The sequence below is a fragment of the Pseudophryne corroboree genome, chromosome 7 (genome assembly GCF_028390025.1).
Source record: "Pseudophryne corroboree isolate aPseCor3 chromosome 7, aPseCor3.hap2, whole genome shotgun sequence".
Lineage (NCBI taxonomy): Eukaryota > Metazoa > Chordata > Amphibia > Anura > Myobatrachidae > Pseudophryne > Pseudophryne corroboree.
In genome coordinates this window covers 6,032,847-6,052,622 of record NC_086450.1, presented here as the reverse complement: position 1 = coordinate 6,052,622, position 19,776 = coordinate 6,032,847, and the positions used below count along the sequence as shown (strand labels likewise).

At 45.8% G+C, this 19,776-nt stretch overlaps 1 long non-coding RNA gene across 2 annotated transcripts; it reads right to left on the bottom strand.

Annotated features, from left to right (window-relative positions):
* Positions 1–13,709: 13,709 nt before the first annotated feature.
* Positions 13,710–16,432, bottom strand: LOC134943222 (uncharacterized). 2 transcript variants are annotated; one of them, XR_010181432.1, is made up of 3 exons: positions 16,151–16,432; positions 13,857–14,006; positions 13,710–13,747 (listed from the first exon to the last, which is right to left on the bottom strand). It is a non-coding gene; the product is annotated as an uncharacterized LOC134943222 (long non-coding RNA). The 2 variants fall into 2 exon arrangements; XR_010181433.1 differs by lacking the exon at positions 16,151–16,432 and adding an exon at positions 15,973–16,140.
* Positions 16,433–19,776: the final 3,344 nt, after the last annotated feature.

Genomic DNA, 19,776 nt, shown 5'->3' with positions numbered 1-19,776 from the left:
CGGCATTCAGGACTGGGTCCTGGTGACCACGGATGCCAGCCTGAGTGGCTGGGGAGCAGTCACACAAGGAAAAAATTTCCAGAGAGTGTGATCAAGTCTGGAGACTTCTCTCCACATAAATATACTGGAGCTAAGGGCAATTTACAATGCTCTAAGCTTAGCAAGACCTCTGCTTCAAGGTCAGCCGGTATTGATCCAGTGGGACAACATCACGGCAGTCGCCCACGTAAACAGGGCGGCACAAGAAGCAGGAGGGAAATGGCAGAAACTACAAGGATTCTTCGCTGGGCGAAAAATCATGTGATAACACTCTCAGCAGTGTTCATTCCGGGAGTGGAAAACTGGGAAGCAAACTTCCTCAGCAGGCATGACCTCTACCCGGGAGAGTGGGGACTTCATCGGGAAGTCTTCCACATGATTGTAAACCGTTGGGAAAAACCAAAGGTGGACATGATGGCGTCCCGCCTGAACAAAAAACTAGACAGATATTGCGCCAGGTCAAGGGACCCTCAGGCAATAGCGGTGGACGCTCTGGTAACACTGTGGGTGTACCAGTCAGAGTATGTGTTCCCTCCTATGCCTCTCATACCAAAAGTACTGAGAATCATAAGAGGGAGATGAGTAAGAACGATACTCGTGGTTCCGGATTGGCCAAGAAGGACTTGGTACCCGAAACTTCAAGAGATGTTCACGGAAGACCCGTGGCCTCTACCTTTAAGAAAGGACCTGCTCCAGCAGGGGCCTTGTCTGTTCCAAGACTTACCGCGGCCGCGTTTGACGGCATGGCGGTTGAACGCCGGATCCTGAAAGGGCATTCCAGATGAAGTCATACCTACCCTGGTCAAAGACAGGAAGGATGTAACCGCAAAACATTTTCACCGCATTGGTGAAGATATGTTGCGTGGTGTGAGGCCAAGAAGGCCCCTACAGAGGAATTCCAACTGGGTCGTTTCCTACATTTCCTGAAAACAGGACTGTCTATGGGCCTAAAATTAGGGTCCATTAAGGTTCAAATTTCGGCCCTGTCGAATTTCTTCCAGAAAGAACTGGCTTTAGTGCCTGACGTTCAGATGTTTGTAAAAGGGGTACTGCATATACAGCCTCATTTTGTGCCCCAGTGGCACCTTGGGATCTCAATGTTGTTTTGAGTTTCCTAAAGTCACATTGGCTTGAACCACTCACCACTGTGGACTTAAAATATCTCACATGGAAGGTGACGATGCTATTAGCCCTGGCTTCAGCCAGGCGTGTGTCAGAATTGGCGGCTTTATCATATATAAAGCCCTTACTTAATTTTTCATTCTGACAGGGCAGAATTGAGGACTCGTCCTCAATTTCTCCTTAAGGTGTTTTCTGTTTTTCATGAACCAACCTATTGTGGTACCTGCGGGTACTAGGGACTTGGAGGACTCCAAGTTACTTGACGTTGTCAGGGCCCTGAAAAATATGTTTCCAGGACGGCTGGAGTCAGAAAATCTGACTCGCTGTTTAGCCTGCATGCACCCAACAAGATGGGTGCTCCTGCTTCTAAGCAGACGATTGCTCGCTGGATTTGTAATACAATTCAGTTTACACATTCTGTGGCAGGCCTGCCACAGCCAAAATCTGTAAAAGCCCATTCCAAAAGGAAGGGGGCTCATCTTGGGCGACTGCCCGAGGGGTCTCGGCTTTACAACTTTGCCGAGCAGTTACTTGGTCAGGGGCAAACACGTTTGCTAAATTCTACAAATTTGATACCCTGGCTGAGGAGGACATGGAGTCTCTCATTCGGTGCTGCAGGGTCATCCGCACTCTCCCGCCCGTTTGGGAGCTTTGGTATAATCCCCATGGTCCTTACGGAGTCCCCAGCATCCACTAGGACGTCAGAGAAAATAAGATTTTACTTACCGATAAATCTATTTCTCGTAGTCCGTAGTGGATGCTGGGCGCCCATCCCAAGTGCGGATTGTCTGCAATACTTGTACATAGTTATTGTTACAAAAATCGGGTTATTCTTGTTGTGAGTCATCTTGTCAGAGGCTCCTTCGTTGTTATCATACTGTTAACTGGGTTCAGATCACAGGTTGTACGGTGTAATTGGTGTGGCTGGTATGAGTCTTACCCGGGATTCAATATCCTTCCTTATTATGCACGCTCGTCCGGGCACAGTATCCTAACTGAGGCTTGGAGGAGGGTCATAGGGGGAGGAGCCAGTGCACACCACCTGATCCTAAAGCTTTTATTATTGTGCCCTGTCTCCTGCGGAGCCGCTATATCCCCATGGTCCTTACGGAGTCCCCAGCATCCACTACGGACTACGAGAAATAGATTTATCGGTAAGTAAAATCTTATTTTTTTGCAGCACTGCGATCAGATAGTCGCTGCCTATAGGGGAGTGTATTTTAGCTGTGCAAGTGTGCAATCGCATGCAGCCGAGCGGTACAAAAAAGTTCTGTGCAGTTTCTGAGTAGGTCTGAACTTACTCAGCCGCTGCGATCACTTCAGCCTATCCGGGTCCGGAATTTACGTCAGACACCTGTCGTGCAAATGCCTGGACACGCCTGCGTTTTTCCAACCACTAGCAGAAAACGGTCAGTTGCCACCCACAAACGCCTTCTCTCTGTCAATCTCCTTGCGATCAGCTGTGCGAATGGATTCTTCGTGAAATCCATCGCTCAGCAACAATCCGCTTTGTACCCGTACGATGCGCCTGCGCATTGCGGTGCATACACATTAGAGATGTGCACTTGAAATTTTTCGGGTTTTGTGTTTTGGTTTTGGGTTCGGTTCCGCGGCCGTGTTTTGGGTTCGACCGCGTTTTGGCAAAACCTCACCGAATTTTTTTTGTCGGATTCGGGTGTGTTTTGGATTCGGGTGTTTTTTTCAAAAAACACTAAAAAACAGCTTAAATCATAGAATTTGGGGGTCATTTTGATCCCAAAGTATTATTAACCTCAAAAACCATAATTTCCACTAATTTTCAGTCTATTCTGAACACCTCACACCTCACAATATTATTTTTAGTCCTAAAATTTGCACCGAGGTCGCTGGATGACTAAGCTAAGCGACCCTAGTGGCCGACACAAACACCTGGCCCATCTAGGAGTGGCACTGCAGTGTCACGCAGGACGGCCCTTCCAAAAAATACTCCCCAAACAGCACATGACGCAAAGAAGAAAAAAAGAGGCGCAATGAGGTAGCTGTGTGAGTAAGCTAAGCGACCCTAGTGGCCGACACAAACACCTGGCCCATCTAGGAGTGGCACTGCAGTGTCACGCAGGATGGCCCTTCCAAAAAACACTCCCCAAACAGCACATGACGCAAAGAAGAAAAAAAGAGGCGCAATGAGGTAGCTGTGTGAGTAAGCTAAGCGACCCTAGTGGCCGACACAAACACCTGGCCCATCTAGGAGTGGCACTGCAGTGTCACGCAGGATGGCCCTTCCAAAAAACACTCCCCAAACAGCACATGACGCAAAGAAGAAAAAAAGAGGCGCAATGAGGTAGCTGTGTGAGTAAGATAAGCGACCCTAGTGGCCGACACAAACACCTGGCCCATCTAGGAGTGGCACTGCAGTGTCACGCAGGATGGCCCTTCCAAAAAACACTCCCCAAACAGCACATGACGCAAAGAAGAAAAAAAGAGGCGCAATGAGGTAGCTGTGTGAGTAAGCTAAGCGACCCTAGTGGCCGACACAAACACCTGGCCCATCTAGGAGTGGCACTGCAGTGTCACGCAGGATGGCCCTTCCAAAAAACACTCCCCAAACAGCACATGACGCAAAGAAGAAAAAAAGAGGCGCAATGAGGTAGCTGTGTGAGTAAGCTAAGCGACCCTAGTGGCCGACACAAACACCTGGCCCATCTAGGAGTGGCACTGCAGTGTCACGCAGGATGGCCCTTCCAAAAAACACTCCCCAAACAGCACATGACGCAAATAAAAATGAAAGAAAAAAGAGGTGCAAGATGGAATTGTTCTTGGGCCCTCCCACCCACCCTTATGTTGTATAAACAGGACATGCACACTTTAACCAACCCATCATTTCAGTGACAGGGTCTGCCACACGACTGTGACTGAAATGACGGGTTGGTTTGGACCCCCACCGAAAAAGAAGCAATTAATCTCTCCTTGCACAAACTGGCTCTACAGAGGCAAGATGTCCACCTCATCATCATCCTCCGATATATCACCGTGTACATCCCGCTCCTCACAGATTATCAATTCGTCCCCACTGGAATCCACCATCTCAGCTCCCTGTGTACTTTGTGGAGGCAATTGCTGCTGGTCAATGTCTCCACGGAGGAATTGATTATAATTCATTTTAATGAACATCATCTTCTCCACATTTTCTGGAAGTAACCTCGTACGCCGATTGCTGACAAGGTGAGCGGCGGCACTAAACACTCTTTCGGAGTACACACTTGTGGGAGGGCAACTTAGGTAGAATAAAGCCAGTTTGTGCAAGGGCCTCCAAATTGCCTCTTTTTCCTGCCAGTATAAGTACGGACTGTCTGACGTGCCTACTTGGATGCGGTCACTCATATAATCCTCCACCATTCTTTCAATGGTGAGAGAATCATATGCAGTGACAGTAGACGACATGTCCGTAATCGTTGTCAGGTCCTTCAGTCCGGACCAGATGTCAGCATCAGCAGTCGCTCCAGACTGCCCTGCATCACCGCCAGCGGGTGGGCTCGGAATTCTGAGCCTTTTCCTCGCACCCCCAGTTGCGGGAGAATGTGAAGGAGGAGATGTTGACAGGTCGCATTCCGCTTGACTTGACAATTTTGTCACCAGCAGGTCTTTGAACCCCAGCAGACTTGTGTCTGCCGGAAAGAGAGATCCAAGGTAGGTTTTAAATCTAGGATCGAGCACGGTGGCCAAAATGTAGTGCTCTGATTTCAACAGATTGACCACCCGTGAATCCTTGTTAAGCGAATTAAGGGCTCCATCCACAAGTCCCACATGCCTAGCGGAATCGCTCCCTTTTAGCTCCTCCTTCAATGCCTCCAGCTTCTTCTGCAAAAGCCTGATGAGGGGAATGACCTGACTCAGGCTGGCAGTGTCTGAACTGACTTCACGTGTGGCAAGTTCAAAAGGTTGCAGAACCTTGCACAACGTTGAAATCATTCTCCACTGCGCTTGAGACAGGTACATTCCACCTCCTATATCATGCTCAATTGTATAGGCTTGAATGGCCTTTTGCTGCTCCTCCAACCTCTGAAGCATATAGAGGGTTGAATTCCACCTCGTTACCACTTCTTGCTTCAGATGATGGCAGGGCAGGTTCAGGCGTTTTTGGTGGTGCTCCAGTCTTCTGTACGTGGTGCCTGTACGCCGAAAGTGTCCCGCAAATCTTCTGGCCACCGACAGCATCTCTTGCACGCCCCTGTCATTTTTTAAAAAATTCTGCACCACCAAATTCAAGGTATGTGCAAAACATGGGACGTGCTGGAATTTGCCCATATTTAATGCACACACAATATTGCTGGCGTTTTCCGATGCCACTAATCCACAGGAGAGTCCAATTGGGGTAAGCCATTCCGCGATGATCTTCCTCAGTTGCCGTAAGAGGTTTTCAGCTGTGTGCGTATTCTGGAAACCGGTGATACAAAGCGTAGCCTGCCTAGGAAAGAGTTGGCGTTTGCGAGATGCTGCTACTGGTGCCGCCGCTGCTGTTCTTGCGGCGGGAGTCCATACATCTACCCAGTGGGCTGTCACAGTCATATAGTCCTGACCCTGCCCTGCTCCACTTGTCCACATGTCCGTGGTTAAGTGGACATTGGGTACAACTGCATTTTTTAGGACACTGGTGAGTCTTTTTCTGACGTCCGTGTACATTCTCGGTATCGCCTGCCTAGAGAAGTGGTACCTAGATGGTATTTGGTAACGGGGGCACACTACCTCAAGAAATTGTCTAGTTCCCTGTGAACTAACGGCGGATACCGGACGCACGTCTAACACCAACATAGTTGTCAAGGCCTCAGTTATCCGCTTTGCAGTAGGATGACTGCTGTGATATTTCATCTTCCTCGCAAAGGACTGTTGGACAGTCAATTGCTTGGTGGAAGTAGTAAAAGTGGTCTTACGACTTCCCCTCTGGGATGACCATCGACTCCCAGCAGCAACAACAGCAGCGCCAGCAGCAGTAGGCGTTACACGCAAGGATGCATCGGAGGAATCCCAGGCAGGAGAGGACTCGTCAGAATTGCCAGTGACATGGCCTGCAGGACTATTGGCATTCCTGGGGAAGGAGGAAATTGACACTGAGGGAGTTGGTGGGGTGGTTTGCGTGAGCTTGGTTACAAGAGGAAGGGATTTACTGGTCAGTGGACTGCTTCCGCTGTCGCCCAAAGTTTTTGAACTTGTCACTGACTTATTATGAATGCGCTGCAGGTGACGTATAAGGGAGGATGTTCCGAGGTGGTTAACGTCCTTACCCCTACTTATTACAGCTTGACAAAGGCAACACACGGCTTGACAAATGTTGTCCGCATTTCTGTTGAAATACTTCCACACCGAAGAGCTGATTTTGTTGGTATTTTCACCAGGCATGTCAACGGCCCTATTCCTCCCACGGCAACAGGTGTCTCCCCGGGTGCCTGACTTAAACAAACCACCTCACCATCAGAATCCTCCTTGTCAATTTCCTCCCCAGCGCCAGCAACACCCATATCCTCCTCATCCTGGTGTACTTCAACACTGACATCTTCAATCTGACTATCAGGAACTGGACTGCGGGTGCTCCTTCCAGCACTTGCAGGGGGCGTGCAAATGGTGGAAGGCGCATGCTCTTCACATCCAGTGTTGGGAAGGTCAGGCATCGCAACCGACACAATTGGACTCTCCTTGTGGATTTGGGATTTCGAAGAACGCACAGTTCTTTGCGGTGCTTTTGCCAGCTTGAGTCTTTTCATTTTTCTAGCGAGAGGCTGAGTGCTTCCATCCTCATGTGAAGCTGAACCACTAGCCATGAACATAGGCCAGGGCCTCAGCCGTTCCTTGCCACTCCGTGTGGTAAATGGCATATTGGCAAGTTTACGCTTCTCCTCCGACAATTTTATTTTAGATTTTGGAGTCCTTTTTTTACTGATATTTGGTGTTTTGGATTTTACATGCTCTGTACTATGACATTGGGCATCGGCCTTGGCAGACGACGTTGCTGGCATTTCATCGTCTCGGCCATGACTAGTGGCAGCAGCTTCAGCACGAGGTGGAAGTGGATCTTGATCTTTCCCTAATTTTGGAATCTCAACATTTTTGTTCTCCATATTTTAATAGGCACAACTAAAAGGCACCTCAGGTAAACAATGGAGATGGATGGATACTAGTATACTTATGGATGGACGAGCGACTGCCGACACAGAGGTAGCTACAGCCGTGGACTACCGTACTGTGTCTGCTGCTAATATAGACTGGATGATAATGAGATGAAATTAATATATATATATATATATATATAATATCACTAGTACTGCAGCCGGACAGGTATATATATTTATTATGTAATGACTGATGACGGACCTGCTGGACACTGTCAGCTCAGCAGCACCGCAGACTACTACAGTAAGCTACTATAGTAGTATGTATCAAGAAGAAAGTGAAAAAAAAAAACCACGGGTAGGTGGTATACAATTATGGATGGACCAGCGACTGCCGACACAGAGGTAGCTACAGCCGTGGACTACCGTACTGTGTCTGCTGCTAATATAGACTGGATGATAATGAGATGAAATTAATATATATATATATATATAATATCACTAGTACTGCAGCCGGACAGGTATATATATTTATTATGTAATGACTGATGACGGACCTGCTGGACACTGTCAGCTCAGCAGCACCGCAGACTGCTACAGTAAGCTACTATAGTAGTATGTATCAAGAAGAAAGAGGAAAAAAAAAACACGGGTAGGTGGTATACAATTATGGATGGACCAGCGACTGCCGACACAGAGGTAGCTTCAGCCGTGGACTACCGTACTGTGTCTGCTGCTAATATAGACTGGATGATAATGAGATGAAATTAATATATATATATATATATATATATATATATATATATAATATCACTAGTACTGCAGCCGGACAGGTATATATATTTATTATGTAATGACTGATGACGGACCTGCTGGACACTGTCAGCTCAGCAGCACCGCAGACTGCTACAGTAAGCTACTATAGTAGTATGTATCAAGAAGAAAGAGAAAAAAAAAACCACGGGTAGGTGGTATACAATTATGGATGGACCAGCGACTGCCGACACAGAGGTAGCTACAGCCGTGGACTACCGTACTGTGTCTGCTGCTAATATAGACTGGATGATAATGAGATGAAATTAATATATATATATATAATATCACTAGTACTGCAGCCGGACAGGTATATATATTTATTATGTAATGACTGATGACGGACCTGCTGGACACTGTCAGCTCAGCAGCACCGCAGACTGCTACAGTAAGCTACTATAGTAGTATGTATCAAGAAGAAAGAGAAAAAAAAAACCACGGGTAGGTGGTATACAATTATGGATGGACCAGCGACTGCCGACACAGAGGTAGCTACAGCCGTGGACTACCGTACTGTGTCTGCTGCTAATATAGACTGGATGATAATGAGATGAAATTAATATATATATATATATATATATAATATCACTAGTACTGCAGCCGGACAGGTATATATATTTATTATGTAATGACTGATGACGGACCTCCTGGACACTGTCAGCTCAGCAGCACCGCAGACTGCTACAGTAAGCTACTATAGTAGTATGTATCAAGAAGAAAGAGAAAAAAAAAAACCACGGGTAGGTGGTATACAATTATGGATGGACCAGCGACTGCCGACACAGAGGTAGCTACAGCCGTGGACTACCGTACTGTGTCTGCTGCTAATATAGACTGGATGATAATGAGATGAAATTAATATATATATATATATATAATATCACTAGTACTGCAGCCGGACAGGTATATATATTTATTATGTAATGACTGATGACGGACCTGCTGGACACTGTCAGCTCAGCAGCACCGCAGACTGCTACAGTGAGCTACTATAGTAGTATGTATCAAGAAGAAAGAGAAAAAAAAAACAACCACGGGTAGGTGGTATACAATTATGGATGGACCAGCGACTGCCGACACAGAGGTAGCTACAGCCGTGGACTACCGTACTGTGTCTGCTGCTAATATAGACTGGATGATAATGAGATGAAATTAATATATATATATATATATATAATATCACTAGTACTGCAGCCGGACAGGTATATATATTTATTATGTAATGACTGATGACGGACCTGCTGGACACTGTCAGCTCAGCAGCACCGCAGACTGCTACAGTAAGCTACTATAGTAGTATGTATCAAGAAGAAAGAGAAAAAAAAAACCACGGGTAGGTGGTATACAATTATGGATGGACCAGCGACTGCCGACACAGAGGTAGCTACAGCCGTGGACTACCGTACTGTGTCTGCTGCTAATATAGACTGGATGATAATGAGATGAAATTAATATATATATATATATAATATCACTAGTACTGCAGCCGGACAGGTATATATATTTATTATGTAATGACTGATGACGGACCTGCTGGACACTGTCAGCTCAGCAGCACCGCAGACTGCTACAGTAAGCTACTATAGTAGTATGTATCAAGAAGAAAGAGAAAAAAAAAAACCACGGGTAGGTGGTATACAATTATGGATGGACCAGCGACTGCCGACACAGAGGTAGCTACAGCCGTGGACTACCGTACTGTGTCTGCTGCTAATATAGACTGGATGATAATGAGATGAAATTAATATATATATATATATATATATATAATATCACTAGTACTGCAGCCGGACAGGTATATATATTTATTATGTAATGACTGATGACGGACCTGCTGGACACTGTCAGCTCAGCAGCACCGCAGACTACTACAGTAAGCTACTATAGTAGTATGTATCAAGAAGAAAGTGAAAAAAAAAAACCACGGGTAGGTGGTATACAATTATGGATGGACCAGCGACTGCCGACACAGAGGTAGCTACAGCCGTGGACTACCGTACTGTGTCTGCTGCTAATATAGACTGGATGATAATGAGATGAAATTAATATATATATATATATAATATCACTAGTACTGCAGCCGGACAGGTATATATATTTATTATGTAATGACTGATGACGGACCTGCTGGACACTGTCAGCTCAGCAGCACCGCAGACTGCTACAGTAAGCTACTATAGTAGTATGTATCAAGAAGAAAGAGAAAAAAAAAAACACGGGTAGGTGGTATACAATTATGGATGGACCAGCGACTGCCGACACAGAGGTAGCTACAGCCGTGGACTACCGTACTGTGTCTGCTGCTAATATAGACTGGATGATAATGAGATGAAATTAATATATATATATATATATATATAATATCACTAGTACTGCAGCCGGACAGGTATATATATTTATTATGTAATGACTGATGACGGACCTGCTGGACACTGTCAGCTCAGCAGCACCGCAGACTGCTACAGTAAGCTACTATAGTAGTATGTATCAAGAAGAAAGAGAAAAAAAAAAACCACGGGTAGGTGGTATACAATTATGGATGGACCAGCGACTGCCGACACAGAGGTAGCTACAGCCGTGGACTACCGTACTGTGTCTGCTGCTAATATAGACTGGATGATAATGAGATGAAATTAATATATATATATATATATATAATATCACTAGTACTGCAGCCGGACAGGTATATATATTTATTATGTAATGACTGATGACGGACCTGCTGGACACTGTCAGCTCAGCAGCACCGCAGACTGCTACAGTAAGCTACTATAGTAGTATGTATCAAGAAGAAAGAGAAAAAAAAAAAACACGGGTAGGTGCTATACAATTATGGATGGACCAGCGACTGCCGACACAGAGGTAGCTACAGCCGTGGACTACCGTACTGTGTCTGCTGCTAATATAGACTGGATGATAATGAGATGAAATTAATATATATATATATATATAATATCACTAGTACTGCAGCCGGACAGGTATATATATTTATTATGTAATGACTGATGACGGACCTGCTGGACACTGTCAGCTCAGCAGCACCGCAGACTGCTACAGTAAGCTACTATAGTAGTATGTATCAAGAAGAAAGAGAAAAAAAAAACCACGGGTAGGTGGTATACAATTATGGATGGACCAGCGACTGCCGACACAGAGGTAGCTACAGCCGTGGACTACCGTACTGTGTCTGCTGCTAATATAGACTGGATGATAATGAGATGAAATTAATATATATATATATAATATCACTAGTACTGCAGCCGGACAGGTATATATATTTATTATGTAATGACTGATGACGGACCTGCTGGACACTGTCAGCTCAGCAGCACCGCAGACTGCTACAGTAAGCTACTATAGTAGTATGTATCAAGAAGAAAGAAAAAAAAAAAAAACACGGGTAGGTGGTATACATATACAATTATGTATATATTATATACAATTATATATATATATATATATATATATATTAAACTGGTGGTGATTAATTAAACTGGTGGTCAGGTCACTGGTCACACTATCAGCAACTTGCAAGTAGTACTCCTAAGCAGACAATCACAATATATACTGGTGGTCAGTGTGGTCACAATGGCAGTGTGGCACTCTGGCAGCAGAGTGCCAGCAAAAGTGTGCACTGTACGTTAAAATATGTACTCCTGCTCTCAGACTCTAACTGCTCCCCACTGTCTCCCCCACAAGTCAGATATACAGTCACACTATCACTTCAGCAAGTAGTAGTACTCCTCCTAATGCTCCCCAAAATTACTAAAGTAAATACTGTGGGGTAAATTTACTAAGATTCGTAATTTCCAGAATCATGTCCAAGTTCAATCACGAATGACATCGACAGTGTAAAATTGCAACTTTTTGAATTGATTACGACTAATTTACTAAGCTGTCGTATTCGTATTTTTCGTTTCTTCCGATGTCGATGTCATTCGTGCTTTTCTGCTGTAGATTGCGGCCGCGTTTGCTGTTTCGCGGCCGCGTTTATGGGTTTTTTTACGACTGCGTCACATGTCTGTTACGGCAGTGATTTAGAAATTGCTGCCGCGTTTTTAGTCCTAAGTTTCGTTTTCGTCACGCGGCCGTGATTGGTTGTATTCGTGAAGGAGGAGTGTCTGTGCATATTACTATAAAACCGCCCCAAACACACCGCACCTCGTGGGTTTAGCTAGTGGAGAGGAGAGAGGAAGGTGTATTTGGAGTTGGTGAGTTTGGTGGAGTTTTTGGTGGATTTGGAGAGGAGTTTGGTGATTGTTGAGTGCTGTACTGTGTGTGTAAGTAGTCTTGTCATATTTGTAGTATTGTTTTTTCACAGTTTGTCTACTTTTTTGTCCTTGTTTTTTTTTTACAGTCTTTTGTCATTGTTTGTGAGTGAGTGAGTGAGCGTGTGTGTTGGCTGTGTGGTGTGTTGTAGTAGGAGTAGTGGAGGAGTGTGTTTTGTGTTTTGATTTTTCAGTGTTTTTTGTTGTTTGTCATGTCAGACTCAGAGGTCAGTGTGGTGGCGGAGGTTAGTGAGGTGGAGGCTGGTAGTGAGGTGGAGGCTGGTAGTGAGGTGGAGGCTGTTAGTGAGGTGGAGGGGGGTAGTGAGAGGGAGGAGGTTAGTGAGGAGGAGGAGGAGGGGGTGCCTGTTGCTGTATTTTCCAGTGATAGTGATGGTGTTGTGGCTCCGCAGCCACGCACCACTACCAAGACTGGCAGGAATATAAAGTTCAGCTATGCTGAAAACATGGCTTTGGTGCGTGAGCTGATGAAGCACCATCGCCAATTGTTTGGTCAGGATGCTGGCAAGGTGTCCTCCCGCAGGAAGTCTGTCCTGTGGGGGCAAGTAATACTTGCCGTGAATAGTGAGGGTGTGGTGAGGCGGACTGAGGACACGTGCCGCAAGAGGTTTTATGATATAAAGCGGCGTGTCAAGGCCAAGATGGCCAAAGAGGCCAAATCTGCAAGAAAAACCGGAGGTGGCCCCCCTTTCCGGGCCACCTATCGGGACTGGGAGGAGCCTGTGCGGCCATTGATTCCTGCCGAAGTGGTGTCTGCTACTCATGTCCGGGATTCGGACCGACCCACGCAGGATGGTAAGTTTGATGTGTTATATTTTTATTTAAATGTCCTCTAAATGTTGTAAATGTCATTTTTAAAGGGTAAAGGATGCATAAATTGTGTTTCACATATTGCAGGCCTATGCACCCTTAAGGTGTGTTTGTGTTTAGAATGTGCTTTTTTCACCTTGCATTGGCTGTTTGGTAAATTTAATATTGCGCAAAAACATGTGCAATGGCTTTTTAATTTTTAAAAAAAAAAGATTTTTGTATTTATTTACTTCTGAAAAACGGTGCAATTATTTCAACATTAAATTTGTGAAACATTTGCAAGTAGTCAATCTCTGCAATATCTGAGGCATAATTCTAAAATGTAACAGATTTATTGTGTGCAACATCATGTACATTTGGATATACACCACAAAATAATGAAGCTTGAAGCTCTTAATCAGAAATTATTTGTTTATCCAATACCTAATAGATGGTTACAGTACAATAAGGCTTTGCAGGGTTTTTTTTTACACAAAGCATGGTAATAATGTTTGGTACACTTTTTCAACAGTCCCACAGACCAGCCAGCCAGACAGGCCTCAGACAAGTCAGGATGAGTCTGGGATTGCAGGTAAGACTTCAGTGTAGTCACATATTCTGCAAACACATAGAAGTACAAAATATTAATGTTTATATTTTCACATAGGTTCTGCTTCTGGAAGCCGACCTCCTGTAAGGCGCCCATCACAGGGCTTGGCCCACTTACCCAGGAGGCCAAGTAAGACACGGCGTCTTGGCTCGGAATCTGCGGCTCCATCATCCCCACCCAGGCGACGACTTTCGGCAGTGTCACCCCAGCCACCACTGGCACTATTGGCGAGTTCGCAGAGTGATGAGCCCCGATCCCCTCAGTTATCTGGTGAGTAAAAACAGAAATTAAACACATAGGCAATAATATACACAGTACAGTTAATATGTTGTTAGTTGGTTTTGAGATTACATGTTTTCCAGAACAAGCAATGTGATGTTACGTCTTCAATTGCTAAAGGTCAAAAAAATTTTTTATATAAGGTCTTAGTGGATGTTCTCGCCAACATCATTTTTATTAAATATCAGAATTTTTTTAAAATTTGGCCCACACACGTGCACATTTAAATAAAATAACAATAAAATTCCAAAAAAAAAACAGCATCCACAACATTATAGTGTTCACACATCTCCCCTGTCCAGTATGTAGATGGCTTATACCACTTTTACACTCGCAGGAAAGTTCATTCCCGGGAATGTGTCCCGGTATATTTGCCGGGACACATTCCCGGGAATGACCCTTTCACATTAGCGGGCTGACCCGGCATATTGCCGGGTCAGTGACGTCACCGCCGAGTCTCCCAGAGGCGGTGCTTGGAGATAATCTTCTCCAAGCACCGCCTCCTCCTATGAAGAGAACGGGTGCCGGGTCGCCTTGACCCGGTATACCCGTTTACACTGGCAGCTTCCCGGGACGGTCCCGGGTTCAACCCTGCTTTTGACCTGGGATGAAATCCCGGGATGCTCGTCCCGGGAAATTGTCCCTGTACCCATTTACACTGAGAAGAATCCCGGGATGATGCGCGTTCACGTGCAATATCCCGGGATTTTTCTGCGAGTGTAAAAGGGGTATAACTTGCTCCGCTCCTCTGGACTATCCAGGTAAGTAGTCTATATCGTGGTCAGGGGAGGGAATCTAACAGTGTAATGCTGTGGAGGGGAGTTAGTTAGGTGAGGATTATGCAAATCTGTCTATGTGGCCGCCTGTGTTGGTATATATGTTTTTGAGCATAAAAAACATTATAAGTTTATAAAATCAACGCCAAAAAGTTAAAAAATGGAGTATTATGAATGTAGTAATGTGTAGAAGTAGCCTTGCAAAAAATTTACAAATAAACATTGCATGTTGGCCACCCCATACAGAGCCCAGCTTGATGGCCGACGTGGACCAGCAGGGACAAGACCAACAGGCAACCATCACACTGCAACTTACACCTGTTGACCCAAGCCAGCCAATACAGCTGCAGGATATCCCCCAAGCCTCCATCAGTCCACAACTGGCACAAGCTCCGCCCCCAAGCCAAATACCAGATGATTTTTGGGCCAGTTGGACAAGCCAACAGGCCCAAAGCAATGCCAGCCTGACCGCACATACACAACACCTTGCCAGTCTGCCCCATCATCTACCGCGTATTAGTCGCAACTCGGGCAAACTGATTGTACAAGTAGGGCGAATGGCAACCTCAATGGAGCAAATAAGGGCTGACAACAGCCAAATGCTTGCTCATTTATCGCGCATCATAGATGAGCAACAGCGCCATCAGCAGGCACTCGTTCAGCTCATTCAGCACAACCAAGTGGTGAATGAGTCGTTATCCAGGATTGTAGCCAGCCACAGTGCAACCAACACTCAGCTGATTGCAAGCCTTAATAATTTGAGCAGCAATATTTCATTGATGGGAGCTCACCAAGTAACCTCCAGCTCGGGGACCACGACCCCTATCCAAACGCCAGTAACCTCCCCTGTTCGGCGTTCCTCCAGAGCACGTGCCAGTGAGCCAGCACAAAGCTCAGCACCCAGCACACACAAGCGGAAAAAATAACCCCAATGTGATTGGCAAAATAAAAAATTGTATTTGACAAAAACACAACTTCCTGTGTCCGTCTCAAACATTGTCGAAGCTGCTCTGTATGTATGTATGTTTTTCATGGGTAATGACTGAAAATGTATTTTTAGCATAAACTAAGTACAATGGACACACCACTATAAACTACAAACAGTAAGTAACAAAACACACAATAGAAAGTAGTGCAAAGTGTTTAGTCAAGGATAATTGCAGCCTACTAAAACTGACCTGAAAAATAGCGCAGGATCACTTCTTGCCGTACCTGCCTCCCTACATATGTACTCACACTGTCACCAGATGGGTCTAACTCCTCTGCTTGCCGACTGCTTTCTCCCTCATCATGTGCCAGATGTTGGGTTAAACACAGATTATGGAGAAAACAGCAGCAGAACACAATTCTAGTCACCTTTGAGGGACTATACAACAAAAGGCCAGCAGATTTATCCAGACACCGAAACCGTGACTTCAGCACACCAAAACATCTTTCTATCACATTCCGCGTAGCCTTATGTGCATGATTGTAACTGTGTTCAGCAGGAGAATCAGGTTGGGACAATGGAGTAAGGAGCCAAGAGTAGCAGCCGTAACCCCCATCACCTGAAAAACAGATATAGTCCACATTAGTACATATGTTAGATTATTCTTTCACCTAATCATAACTCGAGTTTGTGGATAAAAGACATACACACAAAACATTTTAAACATACCAAACAGCCAGCCATCAGGCATTTGTCCGTCCTCAAATTTATCGAAGAGCGATGACTGACTGAGGATGAAGGAGTCATGGCAGCCACCAGGGTAACCTGCAACAACACTCATAATTTTTAAGTTTGCATCACAGACCACCTGGACATTAGTTGATTGGGACAGATGTCTATTAGTATATATATATTGGCGGCCCTTAGGTGATCTCAGCTGAACGTGTGTGCAATCTATGGCCCCCAGCACATTGGGCATGCCAGCAAGCTCATAGAAAGCTACCCTGACAGCACTCCACTCCGACTCCTCGGTAGGGAAGCAGATTGAGGCATTAATGTGTGGCTCCAACACATCCAAAACCTGAGTGGACATTAAAGAAGCTAAGGTGAGTGTCATGTTAGGTATTCTCTACAATACTGTGTTGTTTGAACTTACAGAAGCAACACTTAGACATAACCGCCTATGTATTTTTAGACTCACCTGCATCAAATATCTGGAAAAGGTGGGCTGTGAGATACCAATGACGTCGCCTGCCACAGCCTGGAAGCTCCCAGTAGCCATAAAGTGTAACACAGCCAGGAGTTTGTGTAGGCCTGAGACAGAGCGAGAGCGTGCTGTCTCAGGGTCTATGCCCAGTTTGACAAGGTCATACAGGTGGAAAATGTTGTTTCTATTTAGGCGGAACATCTGTATGACCCTATCATCGGACAATGCATTTAAGTTTAAACGCCCTCTAAAAAAACAAGGCTGGCGCAGCCTCCGCGGTACCTGGACAACCTGTTGACCATGTTCACTTACCTGGGCCTGATTCCTGGAAGCCTCATGGAGCAGTCTAAGGTATCCCACAGCAAACAAAAAATCATTGCCACACACCACAGCCGCCATTTCAGAGTGAGAGAAGTTCAAAATGTGCCTGGAACACTTTTATAGGGCCAAACATTCAGGTGTGAGTAATGGATAATTGAGTACACATGTAAACACGCTTTTCAAATGCTGGCGCGTTTTTTTTTAGGAAAAAATTACGATTTGTAATTTTTCGCGGCCGCGAATGCATTTTCACGGCAGCAATTACAATTACGAATGGTTAGTAAATGACCGAGATTCATATCTAAACAGGCGTAATTTGACCGATGGTGTATTCATTCGTAATTTTTTACTTGGACTTGCAAAAAATTACGAATGCCCTCATCGCTGCCGTGATTAGTGTTTAGTAAATTACCGAGATGACACTTTGAAGCAAAAACGGCATCTCGGTCAAAATCGGGAGCTTAGTAAATTTCCCCCTGTGTCTCTCTCTACTCTAGTCTCACTCTCTATAAACGGAGAGGACGCCAGCCACGTCCTCTCCCTATCAATCTCAATGCACGTGTGAAAATGGCGGCGACGCGCGGCTCCTTATATAGAATCCGAGTCTCGCGATAGAATCCGAGCCTCGCGAGAATCCGACAGCGGGATGATGACGTTCGGGCGCGCTCGGGTTAACCGAGCAAGGCGGGAAGATCCGAGTCGCTCGGACCCGTGTAAAAAAACCTGAAGTTCGGGCGGGTTCGGTTTCCGAGGAACCGAACCCGCTCATCTCTAATACACATGAACAGTTTTGAACTGATCGCAGCGAAAAAACCTAGCGTGCGATCAGGTCGGAAGGACCCCCATAGTCAGATGCATCAGCCGGGTGCACACCGCCAACCGGGGACCCCTGAGAATTGCCCTTTATCCATCTCCCTGATAACCAGCACAAAGCAGACTGATGAGACATGAGCAGTAGTGAGGTGCGGGCGACCAGAGGTTAAACGGGGAAATAACTATAATACGCCAGATAAGACAGATCTCTTAAAACACCGTAATTGCAGAAATCAATATGCATTTAGGAAGTGAGAAGATTAAGCGGCAAAAGACTGAAGGTTTGGGGGGGAGATCCCGACGACTCCCTCAGTAATAGGATTTCTTTTCTTTCCCTAATCTGAGCCATTAGTAAACAGCTCAGAGCTCGGCGTATCTTACCTCCTCATTAGCGGGCAACATCTGTTTCTCTCTGTAATTAGCGCACAGTTCACTGGTTGGATGCGGCGTGTTACACCTGTACTGCAATCAACAAAGAAATTAAAGACAGAGATATTCTTTTTCCCCGCAGAAAACGCCATTTGTACACATTGCTTAAAAGAAAAAGGGCCACAGCCCGCTGCTCTCCGTATGTGTGACGCCGGTCTCCTGTCTTCATCGTTATATCAGGGCGGCTGATGTCTCCATATACAGGCTTAGAGAGCCAAGGAAATGTCCCCAAGTGAGGATCTTACTCTTCCTTCTGGCAACGCAGCGACACAGGGGACAGGGAAACAGTGGGGACCATGCTTCAGGGTGAGCGGCGATCTGCAGGGAAGATACCGAGGCAGCCATGATTAAGTGATCAAGCCTCAATGTCACTGACTATAGTCAATAGATACCAGTGGCGGAACTAGTGAGCGGTGGGCCCAGGTGCAACAAAATGATTTGCCCCCCCCCCCCTCCCTCCACCCCCAAGTCCACTCCCTCACCCCTGGAGAGGATCTGGTGAGGGGGACCTGCTCAGGGCCAGAGAAATGGATACCTAGCAACAGTGCCGTAACTAGACATTTTAGCACTGTGTGCAAGAAACGGCATCGGAGCCCCACCCCTGCATGCAAAACAGGGGCAGTGCGCGCCATAGGCGCGCGCAAAAATACATAGTGGCGTGGCTTCGTGGAGAAGGGGTGTGGCCACAAAATAATACCAATTCATAAAACCGTGCACAGTAATCTACATTATTCAAATTACGCCGCACAGTAGCGCCACTACACCAGGTAGAGACCCTTTTACACCTTACGGCAGACAGATTCCCTTGTTACACATTACAGCAGACAGCGTCCCCTTTTTACACATTACGGCAGACAGCGTCCCCCTTTTTACACATAATGGCAGACAGCGTGCACTTTTTACACATAACGGCAGACAGCGTCCCCTTTTTACACATTACGGCAGGCAGATTCCCCCTTTTTACACATTGCGGCAGACAGTCCCCGTTTTTGCACATGGAAAGAAAGAAAGAAAGGAAAGAAAGAAAGAAAGAAAGAAAGAAAGAAAGAAAGAAAGAAAGAAAGAAAGAAAGAAAGAAAGAAAGAAAGAAAGATTTATACTTACCCTCTCTGCTGGCTCAGGCTCCTCGGTGCAGATCACGATTCCCGGGCAGGAGAGAATGAGGAGGAGGGGGGTGGAGGAGGGAGCCGCAGCAGCGCTGTGTCATTGGTGGAGGCGCTGCTGCTGCTGCCCTCTGCTTCACTATAGGCTGTTCTCGGAAGACAGCATATAGTGAAGTGGAGG